Source organism: Electrophorus electricus, chromosome 12 (assembly GCF_041902795.1).
Source record: "Electrophorus electricus isolate QZ-2024a chromosome 12, ASM4190279v1, whole genome shotgun sequence".
NCBI classification, from domain to species: domain Eukaryota; kingdom Metazoa; phylum Chordata; class Actinopteri; order Gymnotiformes; family Gymnotidae; genus Electrophorus; species Electrophorus electricus.
Window position 1 is genome coordinate 24,550,001 of NC_137508.1, and position 11,663 is coordinate 24,561,663.

An 11,663-nucleotide genomic window follows, 5' to 3' on the forward strand; every position below is an offset into this window, starting at 1 on the left:
GGTCAGAAAATCCTCTGGAGTGTTCCTGTTACACTGACCGCAACTTCTTTAATCCCAGACGAGGGCTCCAGTTTGCTTGTTGTAGAAAGGTCAAGGTGAGTGACCTCCTGTAAGGGTGTCTGGTGCACGCAAGGCCCTCTGGGCACGGTAAATCACACACAGAAGAGGAGAGGGGGAGAGAGAAAGGGAAAGAGAGGGGGAGGGAGAAAGAGAGAGAGAGAGAGAGCGAGAGAGAGAGAGAGAGATGTTGATACTCTAGATGTAGACACTGAGCAGTAAAAGAGGCCATAGGAGTTTAATTAAAGGCAGCACCGTTAACAACTCAGTCTCACTCCTCTTAACCCAGCACAAAGAGTCCAAGTATCGATCACTGTCTGGTGCTTTACCACACACACCCTTTCTCTCTCTCACACACACACACACACACACACACACATCCATTCACATGTGGGTGAACATACACTCATGCAGAGAAAAGGAGAAAGATAAATGTCCCATGTATCAGGGTATTTGTGTACATTTGTATACACTGAAACCCATCCCTACAAAACAAGCAGTGGCTATAGTTGAGTGTGTGTGTGTGTGTGTGTGTTTGTGTGTGTGTGTGTGTGTGTGTGTGTGTGTGTGTGTGTGTGTGTGTGTGTGTGTGTGTGTGTGTGTGTGCATGTGAGTGTCCTCCAGCTACTCTGGCGTCAGTGTGATGGGTGTGTTGCCATCCAAGTGTCAAAGTCCCAGTGAGTATATTCAGGCAGTCTGCAATTTGGGTGTGAATAAGTGTGTATGTATGAGAGGTGTTTTTACATCTAAAGATCCCAAAATGTGAGTGCATGTGTGCGTGTGTGTGTGTGTGTGTTTATGAGAATGTTTGTGTGTGTGTTCACTCCAGGGGGTGAGTGAATATTTACAGTTCTTTTATTGCTTCCAGTAATGTGTTAACCCCCAGGCCTCCCGGGCAGGCTGCTGAGGGTGGGGAGCGGGCGGGGAAAGGGGTGGGGAAAGGGGCGGGGCATGCTGGCTTTCACCATCAGAGGGTGTTGCACAGTTAACAGCCCTGAAGCTCAGCATAGGCCTTCTGTCCAAGGCCAGACGGAGCCAGTGTTCTGTCTGAGTGTGCGATCACACTGACCGTGGCATGGTGAGCTCCAGCAAGCCGGCTTCACCATGGCATCACCATGACATCACTGTGTCATCACCATGTCATGGAATGAGCTCAGCAGTCCCCTTTATTGGCATCTATCCCAGCAGAATGCCCACGGACTCTGAGCAGGGGTAAGACTGGAATAACAGAAGGTGTGTGGGCCATTGATTGGATGAAAACATCTGAGTCAAACTGAATTCCCCCACACAGCTTCTTGCCTGCGTGCACACATGCGCTTTCTCTCAGTTCAAAAGGAGGTCAAAAAAGCAAACTCGGATTCCGGATCTCTGTTAACCTGAGATCCTTATTTCCTCGAAACACACAGAACTACACTTACACGTGGTGCGCTTACGGGAATTCTAATCAGTTGGATGATCTGACAGTGCTTCTAATCCCCCAGTGGTTTATGTTTCCATCTGCGGTCGACCGTGCTCTTAAACAGAGCCCACTCTGCCGATTTAACCTCGCTGATTTAGTCTCATGCTGCCATTGTCCGGTGCTGCCATTGTCCAGCACTTGGGGCTGACCAGGAGCCTCAGGCATCAGCCTGCAGGGTTAGCCCAGCCGCTCAGTGCTATCTGTTTGAGAGCTGCTCCTCACCCATTAAAACGTTTCGTTGTGCTGTTTTCTTCTGTCTCTGTTGTTTGTCCTTTGTTGGTAGTTCAAACAGGTATTTGTGTCTTATTGCTCTTCTTATGGGTGTGGCTAATTTGACTATACAGCACTTTGCTCAACTGTGTTTGTTTTTCACTGTGCTTTATAAATATAGAAAAATTAAACAATCCCAAATGATTTTATCCCGGCTAGTTACGCATGAGGTTGGTGGTCCTGTTAAACCTGCTCACTGCTCACTGACCATTTTCTTCTTTCCTTTTGAAAATACACATTTGCAATCGGGGTGTTGCACGTTAAATGTAACCTTGCTGGGGATTTCATACACCAACCAGGTACCAGTCCCTGGTGGAGTTTTTGGAGTCAGTGGGGGTTACTCTGATCAGTGAAACACTCAGATCAACTCAGTTTTGTTTCTCACAGCCAAGGTTAAAACACACAGGTTCACACAGGGATTACCTCCAACTGTCTGCCTGTCTGCACTGTCTAGCCTGGGCTTTGCACTAATTATAACATTATAATTGCTGACAAGATGTGCAATATGCCTAATATATTTATGGGTATTATTGTTCACACATCACGCCTCACGGGGTAGGCTTTCTGCAGTTGTGTTATCCATTATACATGTGTACATATATATCATACCTCACAGGGTAGGCTTGCCTCAAATGCCATAAGCCTCACGTGTTTCATGTTTTCCTGCTGCCAGGTTGGCAACAAAGAATATGTGTTAACATGGAAACAAGTTAACATAGAAACATGTGTTATCATAGAAACATGCATTATCATGGAAACAAGTTAACATGGAAATGTGTGTTAACATGGAAATGTGTTATCATGGAAATACATAGTGAACAAAAAACAGGGAAATACCTAGTTAGGTTGGTGAACTTATCATTAACCTGACCATGTGACCCTCTGTCAGTGGATGGTTTGAGATGTCGCTTGAAGTGTGAGATCCATCTGCAAAGAACAGCACACATGCAGAACAGCACACAAACGAGCGATATGCTATGTGTGCTGCAGGCTAAGACTGGTCTCCAGGTGGGGTTAGACTGGTCTAAAGGTGAGGATAGACTGGTCTCCAGGTGGGGTTAGACTGAATCACATATGGGAAGCACTAGAGAGAATATACAATGTCTGTGCTACCTGTCTACACCACTGTGTCTGTTACTGATTAATAATACTGACAGATAATATATCTTACGTGCTAATGATATTTCCATTTCTGGTAATTTGCATGTGTTAATACTTATAACTCTGTACAATACTAGAATAATTATTTTACAGTAGAACACCAGTTACAATCAACATCTAGCACACAATAATCTCTGAACAGTAAATAAATAGACAAGGTGCACTAACTGCCCAGCTGTCTTGTGTTAATGTGCGTCTCAGTGGATGTGCTGTGGAGCGGTGCCATGTTTCCTGCATCTGCGGGATCATGGGTGTTCCGGTGAGCAGGAGTCCAACACAGAGGGAACGGGTGGGTCACCTGCGGCAGACGGCCAGACGCCCCATTCAGATTACTGTTTACTCTGAGCTTCATGGGAAAATGAGGAAGATGAATCCTACTTTGGGTGTGTGTGTGTGTGTGTGTGTGTGTGTGTGTGTGTGTGTGTGTGTGTGTGTGTGTGTGTCGGGAGGGGCAAGCACTAAAATGCATGTACAAACTTTAATCCTCATAACATTAGACTTGTAAATGATGATAGTGGAGAAAGTGAAAGAGTAGCCCTGACTCCACCTGAGGGATTTGCTGAAGCAGACCTCTGACTGTACGCACACACCATAATCTTTTCCACATCCACTGCTTGGGGAGATTTGCTTTAATACAGTGTAATTGGCAAAAATGATATCTCAGCTGTGTCTTTTCCAAATGACAACATCTGATTATGGGGCTGAGAAACAGAATCAGATGAGACATGCTGTTTAGCACAGCACTTTGCTTCGGCCGTTAGCCTGCTAGCATCACGGCACCCGGTATGTTGCCGCCAGCGTCTCTGTTTGATGATGTGAAGCAAAAAAAGCGAAGCTTTGCATTTGTTCTTCACTTCTGCGATGTGACAGCACTGCTAGTCTCACGGCTTTCTACTCTCCAGCTGAGCAGCGACCTTGCTAGAGCCTGGGACCCCAGAGTATGTGAACTGGCGAGAGATTTTGGCCCTCTGTGGTCTGTTTGGTTCGCTCTTCCGTGTTGGAGTTTTTTTTCTGTAGACCTGCTACAGCTGGCTAGCTGGAGGCTAATGTGTATGTGAGACGTCTTCATTTTTGTCTTGCTGGCTACTAAAGCAAACACACACCCTTCTGCCTGTGGGATGAGCTCTGTCCTGTAGTGGCTAAAGCATGCTGTTCTATCTGGCCTGGGGGGGGACACATGACACATCGCTCCTTTCACAGTGGGAGCAGAATGGAGAGGAAGTGCTGGAATTCCAGCATGAGTGAAGACAGAAAAAATAGGAAAACAACATGTGAAAACGTCGGGCCTTTTTCTCACCGGTTAACGAGAAACACGTCGACACATCTGCAGGGTGTCAGCGCGTCGCGCTGCTATTCAGAGAGCAGCCCCGTTCCTCACAGTGACTCCCTGATTAAATCCATCAGGGGGCGTCAGTTCCAGTAAAGCAATGGTGGCCGGGGGGGTTTAGATGACTGATCGAACAGGTCCGACAGCGAGAAGACTCAACGTCTCACTCACGCCCACTTCATAACCCCTGCTAATAATCCCTGACTTTATAAACATTGGACAATGTGCAAGAGAACATCAGTGATGGCGTAGACGCTTGGAAATGTCACACACTATACAACGATGGTAGCAGTTCCAGTCCGGTGCGTGTTGAGTTCACACACTCTACGTAGTGAGCTACTGATGAGCTGATCACTTGAACTCAATCTTATTTACCGAGCAGGTGAGGAAAGACTGTCAGACAGCAGGCCAAGACACATGAAATGTGAAAGAAAATCTGTGTTAATCCCAAGTTCCTCGAACCTGTTTTCTTTGCGTAATTTGAGCTGTGAAATCTTTTTTGTTATTTTGGTCGGTTGTCATTTTATGCAAATAAATGCTCTAAATGTAAATGTTTTCTTTGGAATTTGGGGCAAATGTCCAGTAGTTTATAGAAAACAATTATCAGTAGTTTGTAGAATAAAACAAAAATGTTCATTTTACTAAATCACACTTATAAACAGTACTGGCTGCTAAAAGTTGCAGTGTCTTCATGTTTCCAGATCTACGTGCTCGAGGGCACAGTGCAGTACCCTCCTAGGACTGTGCATTTCTGGACTGAGATTCGTGCTGTCATTCCTGGGGTCTGTTGGAGTCACTCCTCCAGTTTAGGGGTCACAGCCTCGTGCCCCCCGCCCCCGGTCACCACTGGGACGACCTTGGTGTTAACTTTCCACATCCTCTGCAATTCTTCCATGGTATTTTTCCTCCTTCTCATATTCCTTCCTTCAGCTGTTTCCATCATTTGGGAATGCCACATCTATCACCACTGTTATACAGAACACACACACACACAGTAAAACACAATGGCACTATTTGGCCAAATCTTTGACAGCGTTTGCTCAGCATATAGTTTTAATTCAGCATATCATGAATAAAAACTATATGCTTCATAACAAAGCAACCAGTTTCCTGTGGCAGGTGTTCCTATTATCTCTGATGTCATAAAGGCAAGCCGTGTCCGGGCCACTTTAGCATATAAGAGCCTGCTAGTGTGGGGGTTGCACTGTGGAGAGTGTGTTGGGGGTGGTAGAGGTTTTGTGGAAGACCCCCTGAGGGATTCTGCATGCCAGGCTTTGACATGCAAGAAGAGCATCAGGGGAGAATGCTGTGGTCTAGTTCTTATCAGTGGACAAAGATATGTGGATTGGGTCTCTAATTCTCTCTCTCCCAATCTCTCCCTCGCTCTGTCTCTCTCCTTCTTCCTCTCTCTTTCTCCACTTCAAACCCAACCTTTTCTTGGTGTTATGCTTTAAAGCCGTCATCCATCAGTGTCACGTGACCCATGTCATCGCCACGCTATTGGCAATGCCTGATGGGATTTATGACAAGAACAAAGTATTCAGAAAATGTTTACGACATGCGCAAAGTGTCCAGAAAATGCTCCCTATTTTAGGATTTATGGGTCATGAAAGAGATACACCTGTGAGGTATGAAAGAGATATACCTGTGAGACATAGATTGGGAAGATATGTCTTCAGACACAGATGTAATGACTCCGCTGTCCTGCTGATGGGTTTCTGTGCATAGTCTGTATACTTTAAACGCTTCGCCCTATTAAACATGTCAGTTAGACATGCAGAAACCATTACAGCTTTTATGAACTTTTCGGAAACAGTATTCATACGTGCTGTTAAATGCAGCATGTGTCCATGACGTAGCAGTGTCAACACGGCACACGGCACGTCCCCATCACTTGCCGTTTCCACTTTCAAATGTGGATTTGTCCAGTGGGTCAGCAGAGCCCTTTTGCTGTGTTTGTGATTCTGGAATCCGTTCCTTTGTGCATTGTGCCAGTGGAGCCATTCACTCCAGAAGGGTTAACAGACCTCAGCAGCTGACATCTGCAAACAAACAACATTCTTAATCCCTATTTATCCCTTCCAGTATGAAAACCCAGAAGGCTGAGTTTGGGATAAACCTTCTTGTGTCTCTCCAGTGTTTCCCACTAATATTTAGCTTCCTTTGTAACTTTCATTTTCTAACCCTGAAACCCCTCCACCTATTTTTATCTAATCCTTGTCTTCCTCGTTCTTCATCTGCCGCGCACAGGAGGCAAGCCTTCTTGTTCTTGAATGCGATTTTATCTGCAAGTCAGGCCCTGCCTTAGTTTGGACGGGGGAAGTGAGAACTCCCTCTGAGACTCATCAGTGCTGGGAAGACACACATGACCCCTGGGACCAGAGTCCTCTCTGTTCTAACGAGCACCATCCTCTTCCTGCCTTAGTGAACATTTGATTGTACATTCCCCAGCGTTTTAGCTAAAGGCTGCGCTTTTGCCAGATGCAGTGCTTTGACGTCTCACACTTAACTCGAGCCTTCTCCACCACGCAGAGAGAGAGAGAAAGGGCCGGCCTAGCTGACATTGCATATTACATCCCCTCTGTCACGACATGCTCCTTGGAGTGTTGGAGAGGCAGCCTCGCACTCTGCCGCACATGCTCTTCAGGGTGGGCAGAAATGACTTGGAAAGCTCCAGGTGTTTTTCCACAGATCACAGGCTTCCGAGTCCATTAGCACCAGAGTTGACCCTGAAGTTGTCACTCCGAACTCCATCTGCGATAACTTTACGGCTGTATAGTGGAGCGAAAGTGCTCGTGTGCCAAGGGAGCAATAAAGGATGGGGTTGGGAGGGTGAGAGGTGCGACCGGGGCAGTTTGGCTGGGCAGAGATAAAGAGGAACCCCTGCTGAGGGGGTCTGGAACAGGTCGGCATGGACAGGCGGAAGTGTGGAGATATCCATAAACCGAAGGACATCCAAGGAAGTGGCTTGCAGCAGGACACCACAAACACCAGACTTCAGAGGAACGGGAGCTGAGCTCAGAGGTGTCGAGTACTCTGGGGCAAAAGGGGCTAAAGCCACGTGGAAAGATCTGCTATGTGTGAAGAAGACCCCATGCTTTCAGAAGTATTGAGATGCCATTGGAAAGATATTATATTTGCTCTTCTCATGATGTTATTCATACACTTACAAAAACGTATACATACATGGTATACAACCAGCTTACACATTTCATATTAACTTTTTAATAATTCCTTAACAATTCCTTTATATTATAATTATATTAAATCAGTGGTTATGGTATTTGACTTGTATTCAGAAGGTTGCCAGTTCAAGGAAACTGGTTGCTTTGTTACGAACTAGCATATATGAATTAATTGTATATAAAACGAATCATGATCATGTAAAGAATGATAGATGATGTATAATGCCTAAAGCTTACAAAGTAATGATCATATTTGATTTTTACAGACCTTTTTTTATGCTGGTAGATATGATATCCGAGCTACTGTGCTGGGTCTTACGTCTGCGAGCGTGGCCTGGAACACAGACATCGCACTCAAACATGGTCATGTTAGCCATATCCTGGCTAACACAGTTCCACCAGCCTTACCAAAGTTCTCTGCCCTATACGCAAGCCCCAGGACACACGGTTGGAACGGAGTCAACAAACCTTCGTGTGGATGTCCTGGCATATATCCTGAGGACATTCAGAGATCTCTTCCTGGGTGACCTCATGCACTGGGGAGAAACCAACGTTGCCAATACAGCATGAGGACAGTGAACCATCAGTAACTCTGACATTCTGCATCAGGAACTCTGACATTCTGCTTGTCTCAGCTGTTATCTTAAGGGCCATCTGGGTTCTGACAGACAGGAAGGACCATCTGTTTTGTCATCGTAGCCTTTGATGTGGCAAACACTGGAACACCTCTCCAGACTCCTCAGACAGACCCTTTTCACTCACAATAGGAAGTGGAAAGGGTTATCCCATGGCAGTTGTTCGAACATCACGCAGAATCAAACCAGACCAACGCAGAACTGGATTCTGAAGCGTTCCGTCCCCTTGCCAGCGTGCATGCATGCGGAGGTTTCAAACGTAGCTCTGCTCCGGTACTCACAGCAGACACTGTCAGGCTTAAGAGTATATTTAGAGTGTGACTTTTAGAGTGTATTAAGTATATGTTTTAGATTGCACTTAAGAGTGTATTTAGAGTGTGACTTTTAGAGTGACTTTTTTTCCTAATACACACAAAGGAGAACATTGCTTCAAATTGAAAGTTAAGAAATAATTAAAATATTTTGCTACAAAAGTAGGAGTTAATACCTTCTGTAATTTACCTGGATTTACTGAAATTTGTTCAGTGGGAATCATGTTCAGGTATATCATTTAGGACTAACGCCACATCAGTGGAGAAGAGCTGTTTTAGGATGTGTATCTTTCACTATTACATGCATGGATCTCCTCAAAGAAGAGCCACAGACTGGTCAGAGATTACGCTAGGTTCTAATCTTTAATCCTTCCTTTGAGTTTGCCATGGGATGTGGACCAGCTCCCTAAAACATTTCCTGTGGGACTTGCAGTGGGATTGAAGCAGATTGAACATCTGCTGGCTACCGAGCACTTCCTGTCCAGCTATAGAGGCCTGTGGAGGCCTGATCCATCTGTTCAGAACCGGTGTGCACATATGTCTGCATCCAAAGACACACACACTCATACACGCACATTCTGCCACTCCTCAGGTTTCTCAGTACCTGGCAAAAAAATTGAAAAAAAGCCCAAAACACACTAAATATGGAGGCCTGTTTCTACACATCAACGGTACTGGACAAGAAAGCGTCACAGGCAGAGAGAGAGAAAGAGAGCGAGAGAGAGAGAGAGAGAGAGAGAGAGAGAGAGAGAGAGAGAGAGGTTTGTTCTGGGTGACATTTACGAGGACTCAGTAGTTTGTGACACAGGGAACAGGAGAGTCTCTATGTTGTCTGGGTACTAATCTCAACCCTCCTCCACCACCCATCCCTCGCTCCCTCTCTCCTCCACCACCCCTCCCTCGCTCCCTCTCTCCTCCACCACCCCTCCCTCGCTCCCTCTCTCCTCCACCACCCATCCCTCGCCCCCTCTCTCCTCCACCACCCCTCCCTCGCTCCCTCTCTCCTCCACCACCCATCCCTCGCTCCCTCTCTCCCCCACCACCCCTCCCTCGTCCCCAGCTCTGGGTCACTCGATGGCAGTGTGCAGGGGAGCTATTGTTCCCACCTCCCTGTGGGGTGTCATAGAGCATCACAGCGGGACTGAGCTGTGTTATGAAGCTGACATTTTTGCATATTTTTGCATAGCAAATTTAAGTCTGCCAACTGGGGTTAATGTTAAATAAGGAATCGCTGTTGTTGCATTATGTTGGCAACGCCAGTTAGTGTCACTGACCCACGTAAAATGACATTATAGTATGTTCCAAATATGTGTGTGTGAGTATGTGTGTGTATGTGTGTTTACATGTGTGTATGGGTGTAGACGTGTGTGTAAGCATGTGTGTTTGGTTTAACAGTTTCATATATAACTTTGACTTTGTACTTTGTGTTGGTTATTATAAATCATTCATTGTTTTTATATTACTATGACCCCTTTCACATGTAGTAACAATACACACCTCACTGCTTCTCCTCACACTCAGCCCTTTGTGTTTAACAGCTTATACTACAGAAATATATTTTAATATGAAGTTATGAAGTACCCTGTACAATGATTATAAGGAAAGGAAGGAATGATTATAATTACAAGGGATGATGAGATTTTTTTTAATTAAATCTTCATGCTGATTCTACATCACATTTTTTTCCTATCTATGCTGGATGTGATTTTATAGGGTTTTTACTGACCTTTTTTGCAGGTCAAAGATGACTGAGAACCACAGAACAAACCACACAAGCGTTATGTAAAGGTGTGCGTGTGTGTGTGTGTGTGTGTGTGTGTGTGTGTGAAACACTAGTCCAGGTCAAAGCTGCGATGCTCATGTCTACTCAAGGTGAGGTGGTGTTCTAAGACTCTCACAGGTTTGTCTGTCAGGCACCTACTAGGACTCTGTAAGCAATTAATACTCACACAATTAACACTCACACAGTCAATACTCACACAATTAACACTCACACAGTCAGTGCTCACACAGTTAACACCCATGAGGTCAATACTCACACAATTAACATTCACATTCAATTCTCTCACAACTAACACTTACACAGTTAACGCTCACACAACTAACACTCAACACAGTTAATACTCACACAGTCAATACACAATTAATAATACTAAGAATGATGAATGATCGTGAAGGTAAACACTAACCCGTTGAAGTCCAGTGAAGTCCAGGCTGACTGGAACACAGTCATGAGCTTCTGGAGCATTGATCCATCTGTCCCTAAAGCCACAGCATTGGCCAAGAGCTTAAACCGATATCAAGATCTCGGAAATGTGTTGGGAATGCATAGGGAGTGTGTGTTGGAGATCTGCAGTGAGCCCATGATGTGTCCAGAGGAAAGGAGATGATCCATAGAGACAGCTGGACTGGAGACAGGTCAGGTCTGCTGACCTCAGACTTCAAAGGAGCACAACTGGACCCCACCCCCAACCCCAACCTCTCCCGCCCTCTGCCCTCATTGGCCTGTGAATCTGCCTGTTTCTATCCATACTCAATCCCATTCGAAGTTGCCATAGGACCAAGGCATAGTGGAAACTCCAGACAGCCAATCAGAAGCAACACACATGAAATATGCCTTTTGAAGTCTACCATTCATGGGCACTGAGGCACAGAAGAGATCTGCATTGTTTTTCAAAACCTACATGCCATAGCAACCACTGAGTACTAGCTGAGTGTTAGCTGAGTATTAGGACTGTCCAAGTCATCAGTAACTAGGCACTGGCACCTGCTTCTAGAGCTGTTATATTATAAATGTTATATTATAGCTGGAATATAATGGCACTGCTCCCATTGTTGCTGCACAGAAAATCCCACCTCCTTGCACTTTTACAGAGATTTGGTTCACTGGTAGAAAATGACTGGAACATGTTTGAAAGACACTACCAGTAGCTGAGGTTTAGCTGCAGATCTTTGCAGTCACCCGCAAATGGAGCCAAATGGATCAGGAGCCATGCCAGGGTCTAAAAAGCCACAACCTTCTAAAAACATGCAACGTTAAAAAAACGTTAAAAGCTTCTAATGAGGAAGCATCCGGTAGGCAGAAGTGAGGGCCGCTCCAGCTATACCTTTCCCCTGTCATTTCATTTACCATCAGTCATGCTAGCGTTTGACATCATCTGTCATGATGGCATCATTTGTGTCCATGGCAACAGGACCAAGCACAGCTGCAGAAGTTGATAAAATGCTGAGGCAGTGAGGCACACACGTAAGCGCCCT